This window comes from Carassius carassius, chromosome 18, assembly GCF_963082965.1.
Source record: "Carassius carassius chromosome 18, fCarCar2.1, whole genome shotgun sequence".
Lineage (NCBI taxonomy): Eukaryota > Metazoa > Chordata > Actinopteri > Cypriniformes > Cyprinidae > Carassius > Carassius carassius.
Genome location: NC_081772.1, coordinates 29,328,861 through 29,344,288, shown reverse-complemented (window position 1 = coordinate 29,344,288; position 15,428 = coordinate 29,328,861). Strand labels below are relative to the sequence as shown.

The following is a 15,428-nucleotide window of genomic DNA, read 5'->3' as shown; positions in this document are numbered from 1 at the left end:
CAAAAGCAGACAGACCTTCGCCCAAACAGGGACTTGAACCCTGGACCCTCAGATTAAAAGTCTGATGCTCTACCGACTGAGCTACCCGGGCTCTTGTGGAGCACTGGCTTCTCACCTTTTATAAAGCAGCAGTTTTACAACAAGCTGCCCAGAAGAGACGCAGGTGTCACAAGGATGAAAGCTAGAAGCAGTTATGGCACAGAGAGCGAAGGACCATAGAAGGCACAATTACCGTCACAGAAAGCTAAAGCAATACTGCAAAGCCCTCCCGTAGTCGGCAGGGTTCGAACCTGCGCGGGGAGACCCCAATGGATTTCAAGTCCATCGCCTTAACCTCTCGGCCACGACTACGCCTAATCTTAGAAAGCAAGCCCCCTTGTCTGGTGGCGCCCTGCACAGGCCAAGCTTCAGAAACAAAATCACGCAGAAAGATGAGGTGGTAAAAAAATTTTCAACCTTCCCGTATACTCAACGGCAAAGGGTTGCCGTGACCCTGATTCGAACCGGGGTTGCTGCGGCCACAACGCAAAGTATTAACCACTATACGATCACGCCGTGCCACTGGCTCACCCAAGAGAACCCCTGGAGCCCGGATACAAGAAGCAGCAGTGGCGTGTTTGTCAATCGAAAAGGGACTGGACATTTTTCAAATAAGTGCGAGGACCATGAAAAATGCATGGATGCTTTGTCTCATGGCCTTCAGCAAACAGTTTAGTCGGCAGGATTTGAACTTGCGAGGGGAGACCCCAATGGATTTCTAGTCCATCGCATTAACCACTCGGCCACGACTACGGGAGTAGACCAATTTCTGCTCAGTTTGTGTCCAACACTGCTGCCTGACCTACTTGCAACCAACCCAGCTCAGTCAGCAAGCGGAGATTGCAAGATAGCCCTGCAAGCGGGTAAAACAGCGGTCCCACTGAGGAGAAATAAGCCTGCCATGTCTCATCCTATGTAATGGGGTTTTTCAGTACTGACCCTGGGGACCGACAGCACTGCACAATTGGGAAGTCTGTCTTATTCTACTCACTCTGTGAGCACTCTTTCCTAAAGGGCTGACCATCAGAATCAGGTGTGCCCAACAAGCTTCTAAATCGGTTAGCTTCTAAATCTGACCTCAGAAGACTACAGAGGGTAGTCCGGACTGCTGAGCGAATTATCGGTACAACCCTCCCATCTATTCAAGAACTGTACTTATCCAGAGTGAGCAAAAGGGCTGTTAAAATCACTCTGGACCCCTCACATCCAGCACACTCCCTCTTTGAACTGTTGCCATCTGGTCGACGCTACAGAGCACTGAGCACCAGAACGACCAGACACAGGAACAGTTTCTTCCCTCAGGCAATCCATCTTATGAACAGCTGATAATAACTGTGGGACACACTACACTATTTATATTTATATACACTACACTTTTTATCCAACACACATACTTAGCGTACACGTAAATCTTTTGCACATAATATACATGTACATACATGGAACACACTATACTACTTATATTTATATTTATATACACATACACTTATTTATCCAAACACACATACTTAGCGTACAGTTACAATTTTTCCACATAATATACATGTACATACATAAATGCTCTTTTTAATATACCTGCCATACATTGTCAATTTGTATATTGTCAATCCTTACCCACCTATTTGTATTTTTTTGTATTTTTTATTCCTTATTGTGTTTTTTGTTCTGTCGCTGTTATGTTGCACTGCGGAGCTCTGTCACGAAAACAAATTCCTCGTATGTGTGAACATACCTGGCAATAAAGCTCATTCTGATTCTGATTCTGAAGGGAGATGCACTGATCCCCGGTAGCAGGAAGGAACATCGCTCTAGTACAGAGTCAGCAGACGAGATGGACCATAGTGATAGCAAGCTGAGGCCTACAAAAAGAAGACTGACCTTCGCCCAAACAGGGACTTGAATTAAGCAGATCACCTTCTGCCATGTTGTGTGTAACACTGCTGCCTGACCTACTTGCAACCTAGCAAGCCGAGATTGTAAGCTAGCCCTGGAAGTGGGTAAAACAGCAGTCCCACTGAGGAGAAATCAGGCTGCCATGTCTCATCCTATGTAATGGGGTTTTTCAGTACTGGCCCTGGGGACCGACAGCACTGCACAAATGGGAGGTCTTTCTTATTCTACTCACTCAGTGAGCACTCTTTCCTAAAGGGCTGACCATCAGAATCATGTGTGCCGAACAAGGGAGATGCACTGATCCCCGGGAGAAGGAAGGAACATCGCTCTAATACAGAGTCAGCAGAGAAGATGGACCCGTAGTGATAGCAAGCTGAGGCCTCCAAAAAGTAGACTGACCTTCGCCCAATCAGGGACTTGAATTAAGCAGACCACCTTCTGCCCTGTTGTGTGTCACATTGCTGCCTGACCTACTTGCAACCTAGCAAGCCGAGATTGTAAGCTAGCCCTGGAAGCGGGTAAAACAGCAGTCCCACTGAGGAGAAATCAGGCTGCCATTTCTCATCCTATGTAATGGGGTTTTTCAGTGCTGGGCCTGGGGACCGACAGCACTGCACAATTCAGAGGTCTGTCTTATTCTACTCACTCTGTGAGCGCGCTTTCCTAACGAGCTGACCATCAGAATCAGGTGTGCCAAACAAGGGAGGTGCACTGATACCCTGGAGCAGGAAGGAACACCGCTCCGGTACAGATTCAGAAGAAGAGATGGACCGTAGTGATAGCAAGGTGACTCCGCCAAAAGCAGACAGACCTTCACCCTAACAGGGTGGACCCTCAAATTAAAAGTCTGATGCTCTACCGACCGAGCTATCCAGGCTCTTGTGGAGCACTGGCTTCTCACCTTTTATAAAGCAGCAGTTTTACAACAAGCTGCCCAGAAGAGACGCAGGTGTCACGAGGATGAAAGCTAGAAGCAGTTATGGCACAGAGAGCGAAGGACCATAGATGGCACAATTACCGTCACAGAAAGCTAAAGCAATACTGCAAATCCTTCCGGAAATGGGAAGAGTTCGAACCTGCGCAGGGAGACCCCAATGGATTTCAAGTCCATCGTCTTAACCTCTCGGCCACGACTACGCCTAATGTTAGAAAGCAATCCCCCTTGTCTGATGGCGCCCTGCACAGGCCAAGCTTCAGAAACAAAATCACGCAGAACGATGAGGTGGTAAAAAATGTTCAACCTTCCCGTATACTCAACGGCAGAGGGTTGCCGTTACCCGGATTCGAACCGGGGTTGCTGCAGCCACAACGCAGAGTACAAACCACTATACGATCACGGCGTGCCACTGGCTCACCCAAGACAATCCCTGGAGCCCGGATAGAAGAACCAACAGCGGCGTGTTTGTCCATCGAAGAGGGACTGGACATTTCGCAAATAAGTGCGAGGACCGTGAAAAATGCATGGATGCCTTGCCTCATGGCCTTCAGCAAACAGTGTAGTCGGCAGGATTCGAATCTGCGCGGGGAGACCCCAATGGATTTCTAATCCATCGCCTTAACCACTCGGCCACGACTACGGCAGTAGACCAATTTTTGCTCAGTTTGTGTCCAACACTGCTGCCTGACCTACTTGCAACCAAACCAGCTCAGTCAGCAAGCGGAGATTGCAAGCTAGCCCTGCAAGAGGGTAAAACAGCGGTCCCACTGAGGAGAAATCAGCCTGCCATGTCTCATCCTATGTAATGGGGTTTTTCAGTACAGACCCCGGGGACCGACAGCACTGCACAATTGGGAAGTCTGTCTTATTCTACTCACTCTGTGAGCACTCTTTTCTAAAGGGCTGACCATCAGAATCAGGTGTGCCAAACAAGGGAGGTGCACTGATACCCTGGAGCAGGAAGGAACACCGCTCCAGTACAGATTCAGAAGAATAGATGGACCGTAGTGATAGCAAGGTGACTCCGCCAAAAGCAGACAGAACTTCGCCCGAACAGGGACTTGAACCCCGGACGATCAGATTAAAAGTCTGATGCTCTACTGACTGAGCTATCCGGGCTCTTTTGGAGCACTTGCTTCTCACCTTTTATAAAGCAGGAGTTTTACAACAAGCTGCCCAGAAGAGACGCAGGTGTCACGAGGATGAAAGCTAGAAGCAGTAATGGCACAGAGAGCGAAGGACCATAGAAAGCACAATTATCGTCACAGAAAGCTAAAGCAATACTGCAAAGCCCTCCCGTAGTCAGCAGGGTTCGAACCTGCGCGGGGAGACACCAATGGATTTCAAGTCCATCGCCTTAACCTCTCGGCCACGACTACGCCAAATGTTAGAAAGCAAGCCCCCTTGTCTGATGGCGCCCTGCACAGGCCAAGCTTCAGAAAAAAATCACGCAGAAAGATGAAGTGGTAAAAAATGTTCAACCTTCCCGTATACTCAACGGCAAAGGGTTGCCGTGACTCGGATTAGAACCGGGGTTGCTGCTGCCACAACGCAGAGTTCTAACCAATATACGATCACGGCGTGCCGCTGGCTCACCCAAGACAACCCCTGGAGCCCAGATACAAGAAGCAGCAGCGGCGTGTTTGTCCATCGAAGAGGGACTGGACATTTCGCAAATAAGTGCGAGGACCGTGAAAAATGCATGGATGCTTTGCCTCATGGCCTTCAGCAAACAGCGTAGTCAGCAGTATTCGAACCTGCGCGGGGAGACCCCAATGGATTTCAAATCCATCGCCTTAACCACTCGGCCACACCTACGGGAGTAGACCAATTTCTGCTCAGTTTGTGTTCAACACTGCTGCCTGACCTACTTGCAACCAACCCAGCTCAGTCAGCAAGCGGAGATTGCAAGCTAGCCCTGCAAGCGGGTAAAACAGCGATCCCACTGAGGAGAAATCAGGCTGCCATGTCTCATCCTATGTAATGGGGTTTTTCAGTACTGGCCCTGGGGACCGACAGCACTGCACAATTGGGAAGTCTGTCTAGAGTTTGAATACACCTTCTGGTGCTACTTGGACACGTCATCAGTGAAAAACCCGAGGTCATAGGGTGTTTCGGGTCTTTAATCTTCATACACCCTCACCCGGGCGACCCAGCCGGGGGTGATCAGTCCCCGGCTTGTGTCCAAGTGGCATGTTGCTCCACGGATCCCCCCTACGGATCTACAGCCACCGAGAAGCCCTTTCTGCGGCCTCTAAGATGTTTGCGGTGGCTTTTTTCAATTGCAGTCCTTTCACTCCAAGGAGTTTGAGGGTTCGCAGCAGTGAGTGGCCAGCGAAGCCTCGGCACCCGACCTCGACTGGCTCGCAGCGAGTTTTCCAGCCATTGTTCCGGCACTTCGAGCTGAGCCCTGCGTAGTTAGCCCTCTTGCGCTCGTGGGCCTCTTCAATATGGTCTTCCCAGGGGACAGTTAGTTCCAGGATAACCACTTGCTTGGTAGACTCAGATGTTAGCACCATGTCTGGGCGGAGAGAAGTGGCTGTGATGTTGCCTGGGAACTTAAGCTGCCTTCCAAGGTCAACCTTAAGCTGCCAATCACGAGCAGTGGAGAGGAGCCCCCCCGTAGAGCTAGGCCGGTGGAATTGTTCCTTCTGCCCAGCTCTAATGAAGGTGATTGTCTGTTTGGGGGCTACCTGGGTCTTGCTGAGCTGGATCGCTGTGCAGATGGAGTCCGCCAAAGCCTTTAGCACCTGGTCGTGGCACCAGCGGTACCGCCCTTCCCCTAGCGCTCTTTAAAATCTTATGTCTTATTCTACTCACTCTGTGAGCACTCTTTCCTAAAGGTCTGACCATCAGAATCAGGTTTGCCGAACAAGGGAGACGCACTGATCCCCGGGAGAAGGAAGGAACATCGCTCTAGTACAGAGTCAGCAGAAGAGATGGACCGTAGTGATAGCAAGCTGAGGCCTACAAAAAGAAGACTGACCTTCGCCCAAACAGGGACTTGAATTAAGTAGACCACCTTCTGCCATGTTGTGTGTAACACTGCTGCCTGACCTACTTGCAACCTAGCAAGCCGAGATTGTAAGCTAGCCCTTGAAGTGGCTAAAACAGCAGTCCCACTGAGGAGAAATCAGTCTGCCATGTCTCATCCTTTGTAATGGGGTTTTTCAGTACTGGCCCTGGGGACCGACAGCACTGCACAAATGGGAGGTCTTTCTTATTCTACTCACTCCGTGAGCACTCTTTCCTAAAGGGCTGACCATCAGAATCATGTGTGCCGAACAAGGGAGATGCACTGATCCCCGGGAGAAGGAAGGAACATCGCTCTAATACAGAGTCAGCAGAAGAGATGGACCCGTAGTGATAGCAAGCTGAGCCCTCCAAAAAGTAGACTGAGCTTCGCCCAAACAGGGACTTGAATTAAGCAGACTACCTTCTGCCCTGTTGTGTGTCACATTGCTGCCTGACCTACTTGCAACCTAGCAAGCCGAGATTGTAAGCTAGCACTGGAAGCGGGTAAAACAGCAGTCCCACTGAGGAGAAATCAGGCTGCCATGTCTCATCCTATGTAATGGGGTTTTTCAGTACTGGCCCTGGGGACCGACAGCACTGCACAATTGGGAATTCTGTCTTATTCTACTCACTCTGTGAGCACTCTTTCCTAAAGGGCTGATCATCAGAATCAGGTGTGCCGTACAAGGGAGATGCTCTGATCCCCGGGAGCAGGAAGGAACATCGCTCTAGTACAGAGTCAGCAGAAGAGATGGACCGTAGTGATAGCAAGCTGAGGCCTACAAAAAGAAGACTGACCTTTGCCCAAACAGGGACTTGAATTAAGCAGACCACCTTCTGCCATGTTGTGTGTAACACTGCTGCCTGACCTACTTGCAACCTAGCAAGCGGAGATTGTAAGCTAGCCCTGGAAGCAGCTAAAACAGCAGTCCCACTGAGGAGAAATCAGGCTGCCATGTCTAATCCTATCTAATGGGGTTTTTCAGTACTGGCCCTGGGGACCGACAGCACTGCACAAATGGGAGGTCTTTCTTATTCTACTCACTCCGTGAGCACTCTTTCCTAAAGGGCTGACCATCAGAATCATGTGTGCCGAACAAGGGAGATGCACTGATCCCCGGGAGAAGGAAGGAACATCGCTCTAATACAGAGTCAGCAGAAGAGATGGACCCGTAGTGATAGCAAGCTGAGCCCTCCAAAAAGTAGACTGACCTTCGCCCAAACAGGGACTTGAATTAAGCAGACAACCTTCTGCCCTGTTGTGTCACATTGCTGCCTGACCTACTTGCAACCTAGCAAGCGGAGATTGCAAGCTAGCCCTGTAAGCGGGTAAAACAGCAGTCCCACTGAGGAGAAATCAGGCTGTCATGTCTCATCCTATGTAATGGGGTTTTTCTGTGATGGGCCTGGGGACCGACAGCACTGCACAATTCGGAGGTCTGTCTTATTCTACTCACTCTCTGAGCCCGTTTTCCTAACGAGCTGACCATCAGAATCAGTTGTGCCAAACAAGGGAGGTGCACTGATACCCTGGAGCAGGAAGGAACACCGCTCCGGTACAGATTCAGAAGAAGAGATGGACCGTAGTGATAGCAAGGTGACTCCGCCAAAAGCAGACAGACCTTCACCTGAACAGGGACTTGAACCCTGGACCCTCAGATTAAAAGTCTGATGCTCTACCGACTGAGCTATCCTGGCTCTTGTGGAGAACTGGTTTCTCACCTTTTATAAAGCAGCAGTTTTACAACAAGCTGCCCAGAAGAGACGCAGGTGTCACGAGGATGAAAGCTAGAAGCAGTTATGGCACAGAGAGCGAAGGACAATAGAAGGCACAATTACCGTCACAGAAAGCTAAAGCAATACTGCAAATCCCTCCCGTAGTCGGCAGAGTTCGAACCTGCGCGGGGAGATCCCAATGAATTTCAAGTCCATCACCTTAACCTCTCGGCCACGACTACGCCTAATGTTAAAAAGCAAGCGCCCTTGTCTGGTGGTGCCCTGCACAGGCCAAGCTTCAGAAACAAAGTCACTCAGAAAGATGAGGTGGTAAAAAATGTTCAACCTTCCCGTATACCCAACGGCAAAGGGTTGCCGTGACCCGGATTCGAACCGGGGTTGCTGCGGCCACAACACAGAGTACTAACCACTATACGATGAAAGCGTGCCACTGGCTCACCCAAGACAACCCCTGGATCCCGGATACAAGAAGCAGCAGCGGCGTGTTTGTCCATCGAAGAGGGACTGGACATTTTGCAAATAAGTGCGAGGACCTTGAAAAATGCATGGATGCTTTGCCTCATGGCCTTCAGCAAACAGTATAGTCTGCAGGATTCGAACCTGCGCGGAGAGACCCCGATGGATTTCTAGTCCATCGCCTTAACCACTCGGACACGACTACAGGAGTAGACCAATTTCTGCTCAGTTTGTGACCAACACTGCTGCCTGACCTAATTGCAACCAACCCAGCTCAGTCAGCAAGCGGAGATTGCAAGCTAGCCCTGCAAGCGGGTAAAACAGCGGTCTCACTGAGGAGAAATCAGGCTGCCATGTCTCATCCTATGTAATGGGGTTTTTCAGTGCTGGGCCTGGGGACCGACAGCACTGCACAATTCGGAGGTCTGTCTTATTCTACTCACTCTGTGAGCCCGCTTTCCTAACGAGCTGACCATCAGAATCAGGTGTGCCAAACAAGGGAGGTGCACTGATACGCTGGAGCAGGAAGGAACACTGCTCCAGTACAGATTCAGAAGAAGAGATGGACCATAGTGATAGCAAGGTGACTCCGCCAAAAGCAGACAGACCTTCACCCGAACAGGGACTCGAACCCTGGACCCTCAGATTAAAAGTCTGATGCTCTACCGACTGAGCTATCCTGGCTCTTGTGGAGCACTGTCTTCTCACCTTTTATAAAGCAGCAGTTTTACAACAAGCTGCCTAGAAGAGACCCAGGTGTCACGAGGATGAATGCTAGAAGCAGTTATGGCACAGAGAGCGAAGGACCATAGAAGGCACAATTACCGTCACAGAAAGCTAAAGCAATACTGCAAATCCCTCCCGTAGTCGGCAGAGTTCGAACCTGCGCGGGGAGACCCCAATGGATTTCAAGTCCATCGCCTTAACCTCTCGGCCACGACTACGCCTAATGTTAGAAAGCAAGCGCCCTTGTCTGGTGGCGGCCTGCACAGGCCAAGCTTCAGAAACAAAATCACGCAGAAAGATGAGGTTGTAAAAAAATTTCAACCTTCCCATATACTCAAGGGCAAAGGGTTGCCCTGACCCGGAATCGAACCAGGGTTGCTGCGGCCACAACACAGAGTACTAACCACTATACGATCACAGCATGCCACTGGCTCACCCAAGACAACCCCTGGAGCCCGGATACAAGAAGCAGCAGCGGCGTGTTTGTCCATCGAAGAGGGACTGGACATTTCGCAAATAAGTGCGAGGACCGTGAAAAATGCATGGATGCTTTGCCTCATGGCCTTCAGCGTAGTCGGCAGGATTCGAAACTGCGCGGGGAGACCCCAATGGATTTCTAGTCCATCGCCTTAACCACTCGTCCACGACTACGGGAGTGGACCAATTTCTGCTCAGTTTGTGTCCAACACTGCTGCCTGACCTACTTGCAACCAACCCAGCTCAGTCAGCAAGCGGAGAATGCAAGCTAGCCCCGCAAGCGTGTAAAACAGCGGTCCCACTGAGGAGAAATCAGGCTGCCATGTCTCATCCTATGTAATGGGGTTTTTCAGTACTGGCCCTGGGGACCGACAGCACTGCACAATTGGGAAGTCTGTCTTAATCTACTCACTCTGTGAGCACTCTTTCCTAAAGGGATGACCATCAGAATCAGGTTTGCCGAACAAGGGAGATGCACTGATCCCCGGGAGCAGGAAGGAACATCGCTCTAGTACAGAGTCAGCAGAAGAGATGGACCGTAGTGATAGCAAGCTGAGGCCTACAAAAAGAAGACTGACCTTCGCCCAAACAGGGACTTGAATTAAGCAGACCACCTTCTGCCATGTTGTGTGTAACACTGCTGCCTGACCTACTTGCAAGCTAGCAAGCGGAGATTGTAAGCTAGCCCTGGATGCAGCTAAAACAGCAGTCCCACTGAGGAGAAATCAGGCTGCCATGTCTCATCCTATGTAATGGGGTTTTTCAGTACTGGCCCTGGGGACCGACAGCACTGCACAAATGGGAGGTCTTTCTTATTCTACTCACTCCGTGAGCACTCTTTCCTAAAGGGCTGACCATCAGAATCATGTGTGCCGAACAAGGGAGATGCACTGATCCCCGGGAGAAGGAAAGAACATCGCTCTAATACAGAGTCAGCAGAAGAGATGGACCCGTAGTGATAGCAAGCTGAGCCCTCCAAAAAGTAGACTGACCTTCGCCCAAACAGGGACTTGAATTAAGCAGACTACCTTCTGCCCTGTTGTGTGTCACATTGCTGCCTGACCTACTTGCAACCTAGCAAGCCAAGATGAGGTGGTAAAATTTTTTCAACCTTCCCGTATACTCAACAGCAAAGGATTGCCGTGACCCAGATACGAGCCGGGGTTGCTGCGGCCACAACGCAGAGTACTAACCACTATACGATCAAGGCGTGCCACTGGCTCAATAAAAGACAACCCCTGGAGCCCGGATACAAAAAGCAGCAGCGGCGTGTTTGTCCATCGAAGAGGGACTGGACATTTCGCAAATAAGTGCGAGGACCGTGAAAAATGCATGGACGCTTTGCCTCATGGCCTTCAGCAAACAGCGTAGTCTGCAGAATTCGAACCTGCGCGGCGAGACCCCAATGGATTTCTAGTCCATCGCCTTAACCACTCGGCCACAACTACGGGAGTAGACCAATTTCTGCTCAGTTTGTGCCCAACACTGCTGCCTGACCTGCTTGCAACCAACCCAGCTCAGTCAGCAAGCGGAGATTGCAAGCTAGCCCTGCAAGCGGGTAAAACAGCTGTCCCACTGAGGAGAAATCAGGCTGCCATGTCTCATCCTATGTAATGGGGTTTTTCAGTACTGGCCCTAGGGACCGACAGCACTGCACAAATGGGAGGTCTGTCTTATTCTACTCACTCAGTGAGCACTCTTTCCTAAAGGGCTGACCATCAGAATCATGTGTGCCGAACAAGGGAGATGCACTGATCCCCGGGAGAAGGAAGGAACATCACTCTAATACAGAGTCAGCAGAAGAGATGGCCCCATAGTGATAGCAAGGTGACTCCGCCAAAAGCATACTGACCTTCACCTGAACTTGAACCCTGGACCCTCAGATTAAAAGTCTGATGCTCTACCGACTGAGCTATCCGGGCTCTTGTGAATCATTGGCTTCTCACCTTTTACAAAGCAGCAGTTTTACAACAAGCTGCCCAGAAGAGACGCAGGTGTCACGAGGATGAAAGCTAGAAGCAGTTATGGCACAGAGAGCGAAGGACCATAGAAGGCACAATTACAGTCACAGAAAGCTAAAGCAATACTGCAAATCCCTCCCATAGTTGGCAGAGTTCGAACCTTCGCGGGGAGACCCCAATGGATTTCTAGTCCATCGCCTTAACCACTCGGCCACGACTACGGGAGTAGACCAATTTCTGCTCATTTTGTTTCCAACACTGCTGCCTGACCTACTTGCAACCAACCCAGCTCAGTCAGCAAGCGGAGATTGCAAGCTAGCCCTGCAAGTGGGTAAAACAGCAGTCCCACTGAGGAGAAATCAGGCTGCCATGTCTCATCCTATATAATGGGGTTTTTCAGTGCTGGGCCTGGGGACCGACAGCACTGAACAATTCGGAGGTCTGTCTTATTCTACTCACTCTGTGAGCGCGCTTTCCTAACGAGCTGACCATCAGAATCAGGTGTGCCAAACAAGGGAGGTGCACTGATACCCTGGAGCAGGAAGGAACACCGCTCCAGTACAGATTCAGAAGAAGAGATGGACCGCAGTGATAACAAGGTGACTACGCCAAAAGCAGACAGACCTTCACCCTAACAGGGACTTGAACCCTGGACCCTCAAATTAAAAGTCTGATTCTCTACCGACTGAGCTATCCAGGCTCTTGTGGAGCACTGGCTTCTCACCTTTTATAAAGCAGCAGTTTTACAACAAGCTGCCCAGAAGAGATGCAGGTGTCACAAGGATGAAAGCTAGAAGCAGTTATGGCACAGAGAGCGAAGGACCATAGAAGGCACAATTACCGTCACAGAAAGCTAAAGCAATACTGCAAATCCCTCCCGTAGTCGGCAGAGTTCGAACCTGCGCAGGGAGACCCCAATGGATTTCAAGTCAATCGCCTTAACCTTTTATTTATTTATTTTTTTTTTTTATTGAAGAAATTAATCAATTCAAACATACATATCAATTATTCACATACAAAAGTACATAAGATTCTTTCTTTGACATAAAAAATTCCTAAAATCTTGATTTGACAGACATCTTACTTACAATTTAAAGAAAGAAGTCATTAAATAGTTTAATCTTTTAAAAATGAAAATTCAATTCCCAGCTCTTTGAAGACCATTAATACCTCCTGAGTAAAAATATTATAAAAAACATCAATCGTTTCCTCCAATTTAAAATAATAAAACAGACATCCAACATATTTTTCAACTTTTCTCCTAAACACATTCCATACACCAATTAAAGCATTGTCCTTTTTCACCACCACTCTTCTTTCCCATATCGCACTTTTCATCAGCATCACAAGTAAATTAATCAGCTTCTCATTTTTATATTTCTCATTAATGCCCAACATTAACACCTTTTCCCACTCAAAGTTTCCATTTCCCTCTCCTCTCAAAATTAAAATCATTCTTTTACATCTCTCATTAAAATCTTTCAGCTTATCACAATATAAAAACAAGTGTAAAAACCCTTCATCTGCATCTTGGCATACTTTACATATTGCACTTTCCTCCATCCCAATTTTGCTTAAAATCACATCTGTAAACACTGCTTTGTTCCTGATAAAATATTCCATATTCTCCAGTTTAGTCTGTACAATTTTCCCATTTATATTCCCCCATATTTTCTCTTCCGGTACATCATTGAACATCCGTAGCCAGTATTCATTTACAACAGGTTTCTTGAAAACCACATCTCTAAAAAAACAATAAAACATTTTCACAGTACATTCTTTAAAAGCACACAATTTTCCCCCCATATTTGCATACACATCTTTTCCTTGATTTTCTTCTTCCATATTTTCAATTCTCTTTATCCATTCTTTAGGTATAGCATTCTTAATTAAATCATATTTGTTTGTAATCTCTTGTCTGCTATAATCCTCCTTTGCCTCCTCCATCACATCCACAATGTATTGCACTGGTAAAAACCCCTCTTTGAATTCATATAAAACATCTCTGACTTTCATGATTCCAACATCCCACCATTTCTTAAAAAAAACCTGCTTCCCTTGATTTAAAATGCAGTTGTTTAAGAATAAAGGCTGATTTAAAATGTTCTCTCTACCTTGTGGCTTAAAATGCACATTATCTAAACATTTTCCCCATGCTCTCATCAGTTCTTTATAAAATTCTGGCAGCCCCTCCGTCATCCAATTTGTTGTTTTCATCCATAAAATGTTGTCCCCCAGATTAAAATGACTACACTTGTTTAAAAAATGCCCCATTGTTCTTTTCCATGCTGCTTTATTTTCTTCGTCTAGATATTTGCTTATGATTTTCACCCTTAAACTGTTCTTTCTTTGCTCCACGTCCATTAGCCCTAGCCCCCCCTTCCCCACTGCTCCTATTAAAGTGTTATATGCAATTCTCGGTGGCTTTCCTTCCCATAAAAAATCTAAAAAACATTTTTTCAGCCTTTTTTCTGTCCACAACGGCATTGAAGCCACATATAAAATATGCCATAACTTAGAAACCATTAAAACATTCAAAATTAAAACCCTCCCCTCCAAAGTTAAGGACATTAATCTCCAAAAATTCAACCTTCTCTCGATCCCTCCTAACATCTCCTCCCACATAATTCCTTCTGCTTTGGTTTCATCCCTCCCCATTAAAACACCTAAAATCTTTATTTCATTCATTTCCTTAAAATTAAAGTGCGCCGTTAAAACCTCACTTCCCCCGAATCTCATGTATACTGTTTTATCCTCGTTCACTTTAGCCCCTGATCCCCTGCAAAATGTTTGTACTATTTTCATTGCTTCCCTTACACTCAACAGATCTTGCAGCAATAGCGTAGTATCATCAGCGTATTGAAATATTTTATTCTCTCCTCCCTCTATGCCTATTCCTTTTATTCTCCCTTCCTGTTCTACCATTAACCCAGAGTTCGAACCTGCGCAGGGAGACCCCAATGGATTTCAAGTCCATCGTCTTAACCTCTCGGCCACGGCTACGCCTAATGTTAGGTAGTACACATAATGGGTTCGTGGAAAAAAAACCCATTCATTTAAATTGCCATATACCGCATAATGGTTCGAAGGGATTGTACTGTCAATTTGGATCCATTTTCTTCTTTAGAAAACTGGCCAACGGGACGAGTCGGCTTACCCCCCTTTTCCGTAGGGAATCCGCAGTAAACCAAGTATTGACACCTCTAGGGGGTGATGTTGACCACCGGGAGAGCCCCCCCACCACCACCCCCACCTCCCACGAACCCTATAAAGGTCCTTTTGCCATCGTTCCTCTGGCCGTTGGGGGTATTCGCTCCCAGGACCCTATTATTTGGCCTTTCTCCTATTAAACGAATGGCCGGGGCAGTTCTAGGGTGGGCTTCGCATCCCAGCGGGCCGCGTTTTGTCCACCCGCCATATGGGCCCGCTTAGCGGACCCCCGTGACCACGCTCCCTATAAAGGTCCTTTTGCCATCGTTCTGCTGGCCATTGGGGGTATTCGCTCCCAGGACCCTATTATTTGGCCTTTCTCCCATTAAACGAATGGCCGGGGCTGTTCTAGGGAGGGCTTCGCATCCCAGCGAGCTGCGTTTTGTCCACCTGCCATATGGGTCCGCTGTGCAGACCCCCGTGACCACGAACCCATTATTTGTCCATTTAACCATTATCATCGCGGATCGGACCCTCCAGCCGCGAGGACCCCCGACCCGGACCCCCGGTCCCACGGAACCACTATTTGTCCACTTTTCCACTATTTTTACGGAACGTTCCCAAAAGGGTCCCAGAGGTGGGGGGTGGGCGTCCCCGCCCCGCGGGCGCTCACCGGCGCCCCCTCTGGCCATTTCGGGGTCGCCGACGCAAGTCGCTCCGATCGGTCCGCGGTCTCGGTGAGGTCACTGGGGGGGCCCCACGGACCCCGCTGTGAAATTTGGGACCCCTGGGACGTTTCTAAAAAAATCCCACCTGCCATTTATTCCCATGCTTTCGCCTAGCGGATTCGTGGACACGACTCCCAAGGGTCCGATCGGGCCGAATTTTGGATATGTGTCTCGAGGGCATCCCCTCGACCGGGCACAGAAGTCTGGTGGCCCTACGACCTTCTTTAGGGGTCAAACGGTCACAGAAGGGACCCCACGTCCACAAAAGCGGTACGCGTTTTGATGGGAGGTGGGACGTCCACAGTTCGG

At 48.7% G+C, this 15,428-nt stretch overlaps 5 non-coding genes across 5 annotated transcripts; all 5 read right to left on the bottom strand.

Moving 5' to 3' along the window:
* Nucleotides 1-18: 18 nt before the first annotated feature.
* On the bottom strand, nt 19-91 carry trnak-uuu (transfer RNA lysine (anticodon UUU)). Its single transcript has one exon. It is a non-coding gene; the product is annotated as a tRNA-Lys (tRNA).
* A 178-nt stretch (nt 92-269) lies between these two features.
* trnas-uga (transfer RNA serine (anticodon UGA)) lies at nt 270-351 on the bottom strand. The gene has a single exon. It is a non-coding gene; the product is annotated as a tRNA-Ser (tRNA).
* A 3,076-nt stretch (nt 352-3,427) lies between these two features.
* On the bottom strand, nt 3,428-3,509 carry trnas-aga (transfer RNA serine (anticodon AGA)). Its single transcript has one exon. It is a non-coding gene; the product is annotated as a tRNA-Ser (tRNA).
* A 657-nt stretch (nt 3,510-4,166) lies between these two features.
* On the bottom strand, nt 4,167-4,248 carry trnas-uga (transfer RNA serine (anticodon UGA)). The gene has a single exon. It is a non-coding gene; the product is annotated as a tRNA-Ser (tRNA).
* A 4,691-nt stretch (nt 4,249-8,939) lies between these two features.
* trnas-uga (transfer RNA serine (anticodon UGA)) lies at nt 8,940-9,021 on the bottom strand. Its single transcript has one exon. It is a non-coding gene; the product is annotated as a tRNA-Ser (tRNA).
* Between the last annotated feature and the right edge of the window lie 6,407 nt (nt 9,022-15,428).